The sequence below is a fragment of the Xenopus laevis genome, chromosome 7S (assembly GCF_017654675.1).
Source record: "Xenopus laevis strain J_2021 chromosome 7S, Xenopus_laevis_v10.1, whole genome shotgun sequence".
Lineage (NCBI taxonomy): Eukaryota > Metazoa > Chordata > Amphibia > Anura > Pipidae > Xenopus > Xenopus laevis.
Genome location: NC_054384.1, coordinates 33,255,261 through 33,272,055, shown reverse-complemented (window position 1 = coordinate 33,272,055; position 16,795 = coordinate 33,255,261). Strand labels below are relative to the sequence as shown.

At 40.4% G+C, this 16,795-nt stretch overlaps 1 protein-coding gene across 5 annotated transcripts in view; it reads right to left on the bottom strand.

The window, feature by feature from the left end:
* The window catches only part of LOC108697504 (inactive ubiquitin carboxyl-terminal hydrolase 54-like), a 60,819-nt gene extending 49,088 nt beyond the window's left edge, over window positions 1–11,731 (bottom strand). For 2 of the 5 annotated variants that reach the window (XM_041571102.1, XM_041571105.1), the window contains exon 1: window positions 11,159–11,726. The gene's annotated coding sequence lies outside the window, so the exon portion shown is untranslated. Of the gene's footprint in view, window positions 1–11,044 lie in introns of all 5 variants that reach the window. The other 3 variants (XM_041571106.1, XM_041571104.1, XM_041571103.1) reach the window with 3 other exon arrangements.
* Between the last annotated feature and the right edge of the window lie 5,064 nt (window positions 11,732–16,795).

Genomic DNA, 16,795 nt, shown 5'->3' with positions numbered 1-16,795 from the left:
ACTGCCTGCATTTCCATCACTGGGAATTGGATCAGCCAAATATAACCCACCTCAAGGTTGCTAAACAAGCAGATCTGTAAATGTACGGCCAGATTAAGTCAGTAAGTGTGTTATTAAATCAAGTTATTCTGTGCAGTGTGTGGGACTCAGCAATTTAATCTTTGCCCTGGACCCACAAAGGCCGTACAACAGCCCTGGCTAGAAGTTAATATTAGGCAATGATGAAGGGCAGAACTCCACAAATTGATGCAGTGCGCTGGGTCACGCTGCAAGGACACACAGGCGACCAGTTGGAGACCCTGAATATAATGTAAGTACTAGAAATATCGCAGCTACAAACTGCATGCATCCGACTGTCGGATGAAGATGCAGTGTGCAGCAATCGCATCGAACAGTCGAATGCATGTAGTTTGTAGCTGTTTAAAAGCAAACATCTTATTGGTTGCTGAGGGTTATTGATTCCGGGTAAACCTAGTGCCTTTTATTTCATATGGGGTAAGACTTTTGCCTTCTCAATAATTCTATGTGAAATGCAGAACAGCAAACAGCGACTTAATTTAATGGTGTCAGCTGGAATGGATTTTAACAATCAATAATTGTTATTCTGCTTGGGTCAGCAAAAAAGAAAAATGTTTTAAAAGATGTTTAAAACATTGCATCCAAGTCTCAAAAAGCAGACTAAGAAGTCCCCCCCCCAATGTCACATGCTTTTCATCTGTATACAGCCATTTACAAGCAATGCTTTCAAATCACCAGAGGCCTGATAGTACTGATGATTACTGTCGTACATAAAAAACATGAGTTTTTTACAGCAATATAATGCAGTACATTCTGTTTCAATAAGCCTTTCTGCACAACTTGTCCTCTGCCAACAAAGTGTACACTCAGATATCCACCAATTTTACCACCCAAACAAATAAACAAACTATAAGATCAAATACACATACACTTTAAAGGAGAATTCAACCCCTTCAGCGCTAAAATCCCTCCCCGCTCCCCTGTGTTTCCCCTCCTCCCTCCCGACCTATCTTCCCCCCCAGGCAAATGCCCCTAACTTGTTACTGACCCCTCCATGCAGTTTCTCTATTGCTGAGTTCACGGCAGCCATGTTCGCCTGTGCGCGCTTCTTCCTGTATTCGCAGTTGAGGGATTCATCGGTAAAGATCTACTGTACATGCGCCGAAAGTCACAAAGTTTCCAAAAAATAAATCGGAAACTTCTTGACTTTCAGGCGCACGCGCAGTAGATCCTTACCGGTAAATCCCTATACTGCGCATATACAGGAAGAAGAGCGCGTGGGCGAACATGGCTGCCGTGAACTCAACAGGAGAGGGACTGCACGGAGGTGTCAGTAACAAGTTAGGGGCATTTGCCCGAGGGGGAGAGGAGGGAGAGGGACACAGGGGAGGGGGGAGGGAATTTAGCGCCGAAGGGGTTGAATTCTCCTTTAAAGTGGACCTGTCACCCAGACACAAAAAGCTTTATAATAAAAGTCCTTTTCAAATCAAACATGAAATCAAATTTATATTTTGTATTAAAGCATTCATAGCTGTTGTAAGCTCATTTAAAAATCTCAGCTGTCAATCAAATATTGTCTGCCCCTCCTTGGCAATTACTTTCATTTTCCATTTAGCACTTCCTAGATGTCACTGCTCTCCACACTTTCCCCTGTTCTCTTCACCGTTTAATTGTGTAGCCGGGGCATGGGGTGGACATTGGGTCCCCCATTTTGGTGCACAAACAAGATTCTGAGATGACGCAAGGCTTGCCTTAATAGCAGCGTCCACAAAATGGCTCCTGCCTGCTTGCTATAATTATGAATTCCCAGACTGAATTAAACAAGATTCATATCATTTATATAGTGTCATTAAAGTTCATTTTGCTTGACTAATGTGATAAAAAAAGGATTTTGAATTTTTTTTGGGTGACAGGTCCCCTTTAAGGCAGTAGCACATATTGTCTGTGTATTTTAGCCATCATGGAAAAGCTCAAAACTGCCCATAACATCTCCCACTGTCATTGGTGGGAGTTCCCTGGTACCACTAGTACAGGGAGTTCTTGGCCTGGAAACATTCACAATGTATTATCGACAACAACTGCTAATATATGACCATACATTCTTAAAGGAGAAGGAAAGGCTAAAATTAAGTAAGCTTTATCAGAAAGGTCTATATAAATACACCAGTAAACCCTCAAAGTAATGCTGCTCCCAGTCCTCTGTCAAAATAAACACTGAATTTCTTTCCTTCTTTTGTGTACACATGGGCTTCTGTGTCAGACTTCCTGTTTTCAGCATAAACCTCCAGGGCAGGGCTTGAACATGCTCAGTTTGCTCCTCTCCCCCCTCCCTCCTCCCATCCCTGCTGTAATCTGAGCTCAGAGCTGTAAATTAGGAGGGAGAGACTCAGGCAGGAAGTGATGTCACACCAAGCTTATATGGCAGCTACTATCCTAAACAAACAGAGACAGTGTCTAAAGCTGTTTACTCAGGTATGGTAAAGCATTCTGCAGAATAAATATAGCGTTCTAGCTTGCACTATTGTTGCTAATCTGTTGGCAATAAACTGTCTTGGAGCTTTCCTTCTCCTTTAAATGATAATAATAATAAAACTCTATCAATAAGACAGGCAAAGGATTTCTAGAATGTGTTGCATGTTAGCTACTGTATATTGGAAAAAAATACATATCAAGGTTAAAGCAAATGCATTGTTTCCACATCTTCCAACCAACCATTCTTGCAAATCTGTGTTATGATTGGATAGAGATGCTTCCTGAATTGTGATAAAATGATTCTGCTACGGAAACAAGCTAAATAAAAAAAAGCTTCAGAGCGCCCTAGCCAAGGACTGCAGCCCCCGAGGCTGAAGCAGCTGACAGCTATGCTAACGAAAATACTAACATTCCAAGCGCTGCCACAGACACCATTTACTTGAAAGGGTACATACTTCAGAATACTGTATATGAGATTACCACATTATAGCCTTCTTTTTGTTACAGTATAGGTATTACCATCTCTTGTTCAAATATGTAGAGGCAGACCATAGTGGTTTATTATGTCTAATCTAAATGTACATTTACTGTACGTACAGTGAAATATATATTATCTACCTATCTAAATAGAATTTCCACAAAGGTTTGAATCTTCTAATAATATTCTATAAGGTAGAATCAAATACAGCAATCTATGCATTAAGTGTTATCTGCAACATATAGAACAATTAACAGCAGTTACCCAAAATAGCAAGCCAATAGCGTGCAACTTATACATGCCCGCCTCAATTATTAACCATGAACAGTCTATACACACTGTAGCAGCACATTCCACGCACAAGATTGGCTCTCTCGCAAGCACTGATAGATGAAGCTATGGAAGACTTGCTGCAGTATTTGATTCACTTGCAGTGGGTAACAAAAAATAATACTTCAAATAAAACCATGCTTAAACAGGAAACTATTTATACAATAGAAGCACCTTACTTTAATGTTAAGAAACCACCCCCCCCCAAGATATTTAAAGGGATGATTATGAAAATGAAAATTTAATATAAGCCCCAGCATACTGGAATATGAAAATTTCTAAATACAATTGATTAAAAATCTTGTAACGTTTCTGAAATAATCAAGTTTATCTTCACTGTTCCTCTCTCAGCATCTGCTTCTCTTTATTCTGTCTTCATTCAAGAGTTGGGTGTCAGATATTCATTGAGAGTTAGATCCAATATATCTTATGGGGGGGCTCCTTTTGCCTAGAAGATCTATTATAAAATCACCAGAAATCCTGTCTCTACATGCAGAATTTGTGCAAAAGCCAGTTATTTTGTTAGATTTTTTTTTGTACTGAAATCAGTAATTTGAGTGAGCTCTAATTCATCTGCTAGGAAAGAATATGGATTTTTTAATTGATTGTATTTAGAAAGTTTATTTTTCAGTATTTAAATTTTTGCGATAGTTCCCCTTTTTAACAGCCCAAGTAAAACTGGCTAAACAAAGATAATTACAATTACAAGGTTGAAGAAACATGGGGCATTGTTTTCTGCCAATTGAACTATGCAGCAGAGTGGTTTAAGGTCCAGGACCCACCGGTTCTGGCAATTACAAGTATTCAGAATCCAGAGAATGGGCAGGGGCAGATTCCATCAGAAATACACCACTGGAAATAACTGGTTGGTGAAAGGACTTTTTGCGATATTGATAGCAAATCTAAATACCCTTAGAAACAATTTATAATGCTAGCCCACATGGCGAGATGCTGAAGTCACAGAATCCAACTTCCCTCTGCCACCCTTCAGTCATTATACCCACAAATAGAGGGCATCAAGATATTTTAATGGTTATACAAACATGTTTAAGGCAAGTTTTATTAACTAATTAAACTAATTGCCAGAATAGGATTTTATTCGTTTGAGCTGTGTTTACTCCATGTTAGAGTTATTAGGATAGTATGGTTTAATCTCAGCATGTTGTTCTCGTGTGGTTCGACAACTTGTCAAAGCTCCACTAATACATTTCAATATTTTTCTTTTAGCCCTGTAGATCATTTCTTCAGTTATAATGGTTGACATAATACTGTTCCCACTTTAGTTAATTTATATGCAGCCTTAGTAACGTTAAGTAATCATCAAATACAACAGTCATATCATCCAATTCAATTAATTTTAAGCCATAGGAAGGGAAATTCAATAAGTAGCACACTTTTGTGTAACTTTATCTGTTCATGCCTCTCTGGTTATTATCCATTAGGCTGGATAGATGGCTTTTTTGCATTGTGTTCTGGAAAGAAAACAGGTATATGAATCTAGTTCCAGATTTTAGACATAGGGCTCAGGCCTGTTCAGCCTTTTGAGAGTAAAGCCTTCATATATCAAACTGTGGCAGACGAGATTCAATGTTGATAAATGTAAAGTTATGCACCTGGGATGTAAAAATATCCAAGCCACTTATACCCTTAATGGGACTACAGTAGGCAAATTCTTAATGGAAAAGGACCTTGGAGATAATAAACTGGTCTGTAGAAAGCAATGCCAGTCAGCAGCATCAAGAGCAAATAAGGTATTGAGCTGTATTAAAAAGGGGCATAGATTTGTCAGTGTCACTGATAAGGCCCCATCTAGAATATGCCACGCAGTTTTGGTCTCCAGGGCTCAAACAGGACATTATTGAATTGGAGAGGGTGCAGAGATGGGCAACTAAGATGATAAAAGGTATGAAAAATCTAAGCTATGAGGAAAGACTGGCCATATCTCACATTTTGATAAATATGCCCCTTACAGTTAAATTCCAGCCATGTGGCAACTGTACCTTGGTCCCCCTCTTGTACTACTTCTGCTTTACAAAAAAAAAAGTTAGGATTGATGTTGGCCTTAAAATCAGGGCAAGGAACCAATAGGATAGCAGACAAATATAAACAGGCACTTAGTACTTTGTCCAACCCCCTAGGCACAATCTCAATTGCAGATTCCATCTTCTTAAAGCCGTAAAGATTTGACACAGCTGAATAGCAAAGAGATGAGGGAGAAAGGCAGGGGGTACCTTACAAATGCAGGCACGTTTGTGTGTCATATTCCTTGCTTTAAAAATGCATATATGTCAACTTGTCCCTTACCATTCAGATTGTAAGCTCTTTGAGTAGGACCCTACACTCCTTATTTTATTCTGTAACCCTTGCTGCAAGAACCCTGCTTGTTATAAATTATAGTAAGGCACTGCATGACTTGCTGGTGCTATATAAATGATATATGATATAAATGAATCAATAATATTTATAGGAACAGTAACACTGTAAAAGTGTGAAGGAATGACCATATAATGTGCAGTTGCCCTGCACTGGTAAAAATGGTGTGATTACTTCAGAAACACTACTATAGTTTTTATAAACAAGCTACTGTATAGCCATGGAGGTAGCCATTCAAGCACAGGATACACAGTAGATAATAGATACATTCTGAAGAATCCCATTGTATACTACAGAGCTTATATTTTATCAGCTGTATATCCTGTGCCTTATCTCCTTTTTCAGCTTTGAATGGCTGCCCCCATGGCTACACAGCAGCATGTTTATATAAACTAAATTAGAGGTTCTGAAGCAAAAACATCAGTTGTACCAGTGCAGGGCAACAGTACATTATATTTTCATTACTTTAAAACGCTAATATTTTTTGCTATTACTGTTCCTTTAACTCCTGTTGCCCTTCCCAGCAGCAGCGATTACCTCTGATAAACTGCTACTTCAACTAAGGACATACGTTCCCAGGTTAATTATATGAATCTGGCACTCAGAATTGCCAGTGGGAATATCTTAAACATGAATATCTTTATACAAGTATGTTGTATTAAATTGAATTACAAAAGGTTAATGTTTAATCAATAATCCTTCAGATTGCTAATGCTATAAATAAGGAGATGCTCAACCAAACATGTTTGGGCTGCTGCAAATAACGTTGCCATGCTGTGAGTCATAGACTGGTCTTCCCAGCATAACAGCCAGATTCTGGCACCAGGCAGTTATTAGCAATTTCATACAACTAAACAGCATAACTGGGCTGTTTTTCAGGAAATAATATGATTGAGTGCACTAATAAACTATTTTTGCATCAAAAACTAGAAAAAAAGAAATAACATTTGTTTGGAATAGCCCCCAGGGGCATATGATGCAAACAGTTGCAGTAGTTACTGAATCATTCTACGCCTATGGGTATGCCATCACACCAGACATTCAACTTCCTAAATGGTTTGATGTACCTGTTTTGCTTTTTATTGATTCACTAACATGTAATTAAATATTCTTGCCAAATGCTTGGCAATAATATTTGACCCATATGCGAAAACAAAAATATATTTAACTTAAATTCCTTTACAGTTAAGAAATATATGAATTACAGGAAAGTTACCCTTGAAACCTTTTTTCTGCTCTACGCAATTTCAAAGCAATGTCCCTGGTATACAGGCAGTGTGACACAGACCTAAAGGATATGCAAAATGCAGAATCAACGGTGTTGTTTCACTGGATTCTATAGCACGTACATGTAAATGGTTAATATGTACATGGAGTTATGTAATAAAAGGCACTAAGTTTGCCCAGGAGCAGTAAACCATAGCAAACAATAAGAAGGCAACATTTTTGGCCACCTTTTTAAGTAAACATTTTATTGGTTGCCATGGGTTACTGCTCCTGGGCAAACTTAGTGCCTTTTATTACATATGGGGGTATGAGAGCTATGTAAAGTTGCATAGTTTCCAAGGATTAGTAACTCTTATGGCTCATACATACGAGTGCTTAAACTTGTGCTCCCCTGCGTTCCGTTTTAATGCCCTCAGCCACAGGGGAGCACAGGAAGGAATGAATATTATTGGTGAAACACAGTATGTTGCTTCCACCTGTGTTTACATGCACCTGTGAGTAGGTGCTCATAAGGGAACAGTTGGCTGCATTCCTTCCTGCGCTCCCCTGTGACTGAGCAATTTAAAATGGATAGCAGGGGCGGGCAGGTTTAAGAGATCATATGTATGAGCCCTTACAAACCAATCAATAGGTAGCATCAACAGGTCACCTGTTTGATACCAAAAGTTTGTGACATTTCCACATTTTTTCAAAGATGAGAATTTTACACTAAACTAATGTAGAACTAAGCCCCAATGCCTCTGCACAGACCCACGTTTTGGACTGCTCAACACCACAGTTGAGTGATGTTGCAGAAGTTCTGATAGGCTGAGAATAAATGTAAACAATGCTTTATAGCCTACCAGGACTTATCCTAGCCCCTACACTGATTGTAAAGTACTAAGACACAGTAATATAAATATTGTTGACAGTATTAAGCACTAAGGGGGTGACTTTTATTGTAATTGTACCCTTAACCTATGATAATCTTGAACAAATAATTTTATTTGACTATGGCCTGTTAAATGCTAAATAAACACTGCTCCAAGGATGAGGCCTCTATAGCCGGGGTGTATAGTACATCATAAATATCATAAATAAGTGTGTTACATTCATAAAACACTCATCCCCTGTACATCATAAATATTATAAATAAGTGTATAAAAACTTTATACACTTATTTATGATATTTATGATGTACAGGGGATGAGTGTTTTATGAAAGTAACACTATCAAGATAAAAGTATTTTTTATGACACTAGGGTAAAGAAGGTTACAATGGGTCACCTAATTAATAAGTTTTGGATAACAAGCACTGATTGGAGAATTCGAATCTGTAAGACTATTTATGACTGGCCGAAATGTCTTTGTATCATCCTTGAGAAAGGTCATAGCAGGGACCGAAACGTTGGATATTGATGCAACAGAAATAAAATATTTTTTTTTTATATATATGGGAGTGCTGGTTCACTTGAATATCATGTTATATATACATATACACTGCAGCCATAAAGTATTCATATACTTGAATTTCAAAGTCTACATAGTAGTAATGATTCTGCTCTAAGGCAGCAGCACAATAGCATTGTTAGCCCTTCTGACTTACAGCTCTGGAGTCCTGAGTTTGATTTTGGCCTGTGCACTAATGGCAGCAAGTTTGTACCTTCTACCAGCATCTGCATGGATTTTTTCCCTACACCCCAAAGACATAAAGGAAGGTAACGGTCTCCTGATAAAATTAACCATAGAGCCTACCTTAATGCTGTTCTTATCCAATATTATATAAAATTATTAATTCCACTGTTGCTATGCCATCCTGGGTGTGATGACTACTTTTCCTCTTATCAACATATTGACACAAGCACATTATTACATGGGTTCACACTGCTGACACTGTGGGGCCCATTTACTTAGCTCGAGTGAAGGAATAGAAGGAAAAAAACTTCGAATTTCGAATGGTTTTTTTGGCTACCTCGACCATCGAATTGGCTACTTCGACCATCAACTACAACTTCGACTTCAAATCGAACGGTTCGAACTAAAAATCATTTGACTATTTCGACCATTCGATAGTCGAAGTATTGTCTCTTTAAGAAAAACTTCGACCCCCTACTTCGCCACCTAAAACCTACCGAAGTGCAATGTTAGCCTATGGGGAAGGTCCCTATAGGCTTTCTAATGTTTTTTAGGTCGAAACAAAATCGTTCGATCGATGGATTAAAATCATTTGAATCAAACGATTCGAAGGATTTAATCTTCGATCGACCGTTTTTTTGTTCGATCAAACTATTTGCGGTAAATCCTTCGACTTCTATGTTCGAAGTTGAAGGATTTACATTCGGCAGTCGAATATCGAGGGTTAATTAACCCTTAATATTCGACCCTATGTAAATCTGCCCCTGTATGTAGAGAGTCTATTTTAACATGTTTTAAATGTAAATGTATTAACATACTTGATACTCAGGCATACACTGGGAAAGTACTCTTTCATCTAATTACTGTATACAAATAAAGGTATGTTTGGTTCTAGTCTCAGTGTATCACGTTCAGCGCTGGCCCAATCACCCCTCAGGAGTCGCTACACATTTCTTTAAAAAAAGCAGCTTTTATTCAGCTCAATAAGTGATTACATTGGCAGTAGGAAAGTGGTACAAACTAACGAATTTCGTGCTCTTCCTATTGGCACTTCATCAGAGTTCAAAGTGAATCAATCAATAGAAAGTGACAATAGGAAGGGCACGAAACGCGTTAGTTTGTATCACTTTCCCACTGCCAATGAATCACTTATTGAGCTGAATAAAAGCTGCTTTTTTAAAGAAATGTGTAGCGACTCCTGAGGGGTGATTGGGCCAGTGCTAAACGGCGATACACTGAGACTGTTGCAGGTTCCTGCTTGAAGCTGCCGGACTATCGCGGGAGCTGCGGCCAACACGCTACACTACAGGAAGGGTGAGCTCCGCTTGTTTTTCACTACCCATTTTTCACTGTGGGATCTATGTTTGTTTCTATTTGGAATTCTTAAAATGTTTTCTTCTTGTCTTTTATTTGTATGCTTTATAATAAGTCTGAGGTCTTGTAATAGTTCACATGTGTGCATCATATTTTTCCCCCCAACTCTGTAGAACACTAAAATAGATAATGGTGTTTTATAAATCATAAAGCATGCAGACCATTGTTCATTAAAAATGTTTCCACACGAGTCCAGGAGGTTTGGAAGGTGAACAACCCCTTTAGCTAAATGAATCTGCTTATAGTAGCTGGCATTTTATGCATATTACTAGTGAAACTACAATGATATGGATTTCAGAGAGGGTCCTAGAGGGAGGATGCTACAGCAACATTAAAAGCCAGGGGAAGGTTACTTGCAGTCACCAGCTTCTGAAAGCCAATGTGCAGCACTGCTTCTCCGACATATACAGCTTATGTAACAGCAGCCGCATCCATGTTGATTCTGCTTCTCTGAGTTGAGAATATGGATAGCTTTCCTAGGTTGGTACATGCTACATCTATGTTTAATACTACAATAAATTGGTACCATTATGAATACTAATGTACGGAAAAAAAATATAGATTTGCCAGGACCAAATATAAACAAACCAGGCCCACTATAAGTATGGCATCTGAATGAAAAGCCTTGATTAACTGTTCTCCTTCCATGTATTGTGCAATTGCAATAGATTCTTTTCTAAGATCACATTTTTATAGCAAAAAGAATCCACATCCACTGTGTTAGAAAAAAAAAAAATAGCATGTGCAAAGGCTTTGTTGTCACAGTCATAACAAGGCTTTTGGGCCCAGATGAATATATATATATATATAATAGATATATAATACATACATTTTATAGAAAAATGGCAGATGTCACTTGTTCCAAAACAAGGCTATGTGCAGGGATAACACTGACACCATAACACCGTGCCTCAAAGTGTCACTGATATAAACATGACTTAACAATCCTAGTACCAGTATAGTCATATGAAGCACCTGCAAAGCAGAGTGATGCCGAGCCTCACACACACACACACAGGGAGGATTGAAGTAAGAAGAACACAGTGCTGCAGTATCCAGCCCTCGCGGCGCAGACAGGGTTAATGACAGTGACGTTGATCTACAAGCAAACATTTGGGAAGTAAATAATGACGTCAGCAGCACAGCACATCGCCCTACCTGCAGTTTTTGTTTTGACTTATAACAAGTGGCAGCGTGTCACCTTGAAACTGCCTTTGCTACGTATCTGCAACAGCCCGGACTGACTGAGGTACAATTCGCTGCTTGTGATACACGAAGTGCAGGCGGTCCCCTCAGCGTCCCGTGCATCCTCCCATCTGGAACAATGCAATTAAGGCAATAGCTCGCTCTGCATCCCTTGTCCCTCCCGGGCAGGTCTCGTTAGGAAGATGACATCATCCCTTCAGACATGCACCTGATTCTCAGGATGCGGCCCCTCCTCCTACACACAGGTCATTGGCTTTCTTAAAGGACCAGAAAAGCGCCTTCCCCGGTTTCAGTGTGTGACCGCTTCCAGTTTGCGACGAAAACTGCGGCTTAGTGGGCTGGGTGTACAGCTGCAAATGCAGGTCAATAGTGGAGCGAATCCTGCAGGCAGCAGTGACGATAGCACTCATGCACGCACTAATGGTAGTTTGCTGCAACCACATGCCCACTGCTTTACTCGCACACAGTAAAATGGACTCTGCCTGGGAAACTCGCCATCATTCATGCCCCTTTGCTGAACCTACGTAATGGACGCGATTTTCCACATGGCATTTACCTCTACAGCTACTGATTTTGAATGCATTTTATAGAAAAGGCTCGTTCTCAGAAAGAAAATTAATAAAAATAACTCCACTATGAGTTCTATGCAATTGTGCTGTTATTCAGGCCAGGCAAAGGTATTTTGGCACCCTAGGCAAGGGCTTCAATCAGTGCCCCCAGGGGCGCTCAGCCAATGAGGCGAGCTGAGGCACTGGACTCAGGCGGCAGTGCCCTCCTGGTTGCTAGGGAGGCAAAAATGCAGCTCCTGGTAACTAAGAGACGGTTTTCAACCAGGAAATTCGGCTCTTCTAGTGCAGAGAGCACAATTGCGCTCTCTGCACTAGCGAAGGTGCTGAAGGTGAGTGCCATGGGGGCGGCAAAAACAAAGGCCACCTCTGGCAAATTGGGCAGGATCGCTCCTGAGTGCCCCCCCACCATTTCCCACCTTACCATTCATATTGCCCCATGTACCTGTGCCAGCAACCATCATATTTCCCCCATTTGTACCAACGGCAGTCAATCAATCAAATTGCTCCCAAGCCCTCAATCAGTACCTATACCAGAGGCAGCTAAAAAAAATCCTCATATTGCCCCTAATTTGTACCTGTGCCAGCAGGAGCCAAAAATCAATGATATTGCCCCAAACATCTGTGCAACTGCCAGCAGCCTTCATATTGCACCATATACCTGAGCCATCAGCAAATCCAATCCCTCATTTTGCCTCCAATCTGTACCTGAGCGAGCAGCAGCCAAAAAATCCACAAAATTTCCCCCAAATATGTACTTTTGCCAGCAGGAGCCAAGAGGGAGGTGAGGAGTGCTTCTGCCCACAGTACAAATCATGGGTAAGAGGGGTTTGGAACAGGCGGCTTATAAAATTGAAAAAATATTAAAGGCGAAGCAAACCAGGGTTTAAAAAAAAAGAAAAGAAAAAAATTCCCCTTAAGGGTAAGGCCACACTGGGTGTTTTGGGGAGATTTGGTCGGCTGGCAACTAATCGCCTCGTCTTTGCGGCGACCAATCTCCCCAAACGCCTTCCCTCACTCTTCGCCACACTGGGTGTTTTGGGGAGATTTGGTCGGCTGGCGACTAATCGCTGGCGACTAATCTCCCCAAAACGCCCAGTGTGGCCTTACCCTAAAAGTGCACCCCCCCCCATGATTGTGCCCTAGGCGGGCGCGTACTCTGCCTACCCCTAGTTCCGGCCCTGATTCAGGCCAGCACTAGGGTTGCCACCTGTTCGGTTTTGACCCAAACTGTTCGGTTTTTCTAAGGTCTGTTCGGTTCTCAACTTCTGTTCGGTTTTCAGCCATGTGAAACCCGAACAATAATCTGGCCAATAAATGAAAACCAATTAAATACAAAGATACTCACCTTGACATGGCTTAGTTATTATCAAGTGCAGTTCAATTCTTGTTATTACAGAAATAAGCAAATCAATCAAAATAAGAAAGTTTTTCTAAATGAGCATTGCTGTATTTCAAAGTTTTCTGGATGAAGGATTTCTGTATAATAGATCCCATACCTGTAGTTAAACGATTGGGCTTACTCATGGGGCAGAATAGATAGATATGGTTTCCAGCCATGTAGGTTTCAACTGGACGTCTTATTTTGTCAAATGGCTGTCCGTTCAAAACTGTCCCATTTAAAACATTGCAAAAACTGGACAGAAATCCAGTTGCATATAAGTGATGCAATAACCCTTACCCGACATCATAACTCCACAACATCATCTCTGATGTCATCATGCCAACCTTAACATCACTGCTCCATCCCAATGCTATCTGCCCCGCCCCCTTTGTTCGGGTTTAGCCACCAGCAAAGGTGGCAACCCTAGGCCAGCATCCCAGTCCAACACTGAATGCAACTACAATAAGGGAGCAACAGGCTAACCCTCTGTTCAAGGTAGGTGTTGTTACAGGGCTCTACCTCCTCAGTCACAGGCCAAAATTTGTTGACTGCCACTCTTGTGCCCTCCTGCCTAGCTTAATACTCTATGCTTGTGCCAGTTAGCTTCCCATAAGATCAGATTTTGTGTGTCACATTGTATCTGATCTTGCCATGCAACACCACTCAACAGCATGCGATTTGTAGGATCCTACTAAATCTTCCCCCTCCCCTATAGCTAGAATGTAAAATGAGATCAGAGTTGTATAATGTCGTTTGTTCATGCATCTACATGCATCTACATCCAACAGTTAATTTCAGTGGAAAATTAAAGTCTCCAGACACCTTCAGATTTTATGCTGCTTTCCCATCAGACATGAAAAATTTCCATGTAGTTTACACATCAGATTGTTGTAACAGTCCCATTATATTTTGACCCATGCAAGTGCATCAAGCTTGCAGGATGCGTTTTGACCATCCTACAAAATTGACTATGGAGATTAGCCCTAATCTCTCAGGGAAGTAGCACCTGAACACAATAGATGTGTTCTGTCAACAGAAATGTAGGGCCCTCATTGTCATAGCAAGACTCACCCAGGCACAGATAAATGAAGTTCAAAAAAGAGGGGAAAGTGTTGGTGGTCTGTACAATAAGATAAAAAATACTTTGTGTCCAGATTCCGTGCAGTTGCTCTGTGCTGAAACTCTGTTAAATCTCAAACCAAAACAGAAAAAGAGGAGGAATTCCAACAGATTAGCTGCAAAACATTTATTTCAGGTTGTGGTAACACAACGGGGCTGATTCACTAACTTCGAGTGAAGGATTCGAAGGTAAAAAACGAATGGGCTACTACGACCTTCAACTACGACTACGACTTTGAATCGAAGGATTCGAACTAAAAATCGTTTGACTATTCGACCATTCGATAGTCGAAGTACTGTCTCTTTAAAAAAAATTTTGACCCCCTAGTTCGCCATCTAAAAGCTACCGAAGTCAATGTTAGCCTATGGGGAAGGTCCCTATAGGCTTGGCTAACTTTTTTTGATCGAAGGATATTCCTTCGATTGTTGGATTAAAATCCTTCGAATCGTTCGATTCGAAGGATTTTATCGTTCGATCGAAGGAATTATCCTAACTATCTGCGCTAAATCCTTCGACTTCGATATTCGAAGTCGAAGGATTTTAATTCCTAGTCGAATATCGAGGGTTAATTAACCCTCGATATTCGACCCTTAGTGAATCGGCCCCAACATGTTTCTGTTTGATTACATTAAACAGTGATCTGATATAATAAAATGAAAATATGAATTTATTGAAGCATAACTTAAACATCCACAACCCATAAAAACATTTCTGGAGGTGAAGCCTTAATGTATAGAAATGTCAAGCATATATTAAACACATCAAACCCATAAAATTCAATATAGGTGTACACACACGCTATAAAAAGTACTCTGCAGAGCCATCAGTAGTAATGTGCAGTCTCACTATATTGCTGTTAACTGTTTCTGTCCCAATCAGGGGCTGCTGCCACCTGCCTCACACTCCGCGCTTCTAACTTCTCGCATCTGAGCGGTTGGAGGGGGGGCCGCATCACTAGTGCAGTGAGCACTAGCAGAGCCGAATTTCTGACATCTTTGGGTGAGGCAGCTGATGTTTGGGGCTGTTGATGGTGCAATGAGCAGCAACTGGCTAAAAACTGTTCCCCATGCACAGAACATTTTTAAAATTAACTACATACATACACAAAACTACATAAAATACCCAATTTTTTAAAATTGTAGTTTCAGACAAAAATTTCCTGGTATGGGACCTGTTATCCAGAATGCTAGGGACATCGGGGCAAATTCACTAAGCACCGAAGAGCCGAACGCTAGCGTTACTTCGCTGGCGTAGTTTCGCTAGTGTTACTTCGCACCCTTACGCCTGGCGAAGTTTCGCTAGTGACGTAACTACGCAAATTCACTAACGCGCGCAGTGTACTGAAAGCTACCTTTTACGCTAGACTTCCTTCGCCACCTCAGACCAGGCGAAGCGCAATAGAGTAGATAGGGATTGCTTCAAAAAAAGTCAAAATTTTTTCTAAGTCCCAAAAAATGCTGGCGTGTTTTCTACATTATGGGTGATAGGCTGAAAAAGATCGAAATTTTTTTTGGGGCTCCCCTCCTTCCCCCCTACATTTCCTGACTCATGGCAACTTACCTAGACAGTGGGCACATGTGTAGGGCAAAATAAAACTTTTATTTGATGTTTTGAAGCTTTTCTAGCCATTTGTAGTGCTGATACGTATTCCTCCATTGAAATTTGAATTTGGCGCCGTATGCAAATTAGCCTTCGCTAGCGTAACTTCGCTTTACTTAGCAAATCAACGCTAGCGCAACTTCGCAACCTTACGCTACCCCTGAGCGCAACTTCGGATTTTAGTGAATTTGCAAAGCGCTGGCGAAACTACCCCTGGCGAAGTGTGGCGAAGTGCGGCAAAGTTACGCCTGGCGCAACTACGAATCTTAGTGAATTTGCCCCATCGTGTTTTCCAGATTATTTTATAATTTTGATCTTCATACCTTTAGTCTACTAGAAAATCATATAAACATTAAATAAACCCAATAGGCTGGTTTTGCTTCCAATAATGATTAATTATATTTTAGTTTGGATTAAGTAGAAGGAACTGTTTTATAACAGAGAAAAAGGAAATCCTTTGGATTGAGTCTATGGAAGACTGCCTTTCCATAATTTGAGGCTTTCTGGATAATGGATTTCCAGATAATGGATCCCATACCTGTATTACTATAAACCTATAAATAATAGCACAACACAATATCTATGCTTCCCTTTAAAGAGGTTGTTTATTAGTCACATTAGTCATAGAGGGCAATGGAGGGTGAGTTAGGTCTTGTGTGTTTAGGTTACTAAACAATATACTGGGCAAAACACCTAGGGGCAAATTTACTTATGGTCGAATACCGAGGGTTAATTAACCCTCGATATTCGACTGCCGAATGGAAATCCTTCGACTTCGAGTATCGAAGTACCGCAATTCGTTCGATCGAACAGAAAAAAAATCGTTCGATCATACGATTAAATCCATAGAATCGTTCGATTCGAAGGATTTTAATCCAACGATCGAACGATTTTTCTTCGACCAAAAAATAGTTAGAAAGCCTATGGGGACCTTCCCCATAGGCTAACATTGACTTCGGTAGCTTTTGGGTGGCGAACTAGGGGGTCAAAGTTTTTTTTTAAAGAGACAGTACTTCGACTATCGAATGGTCGAA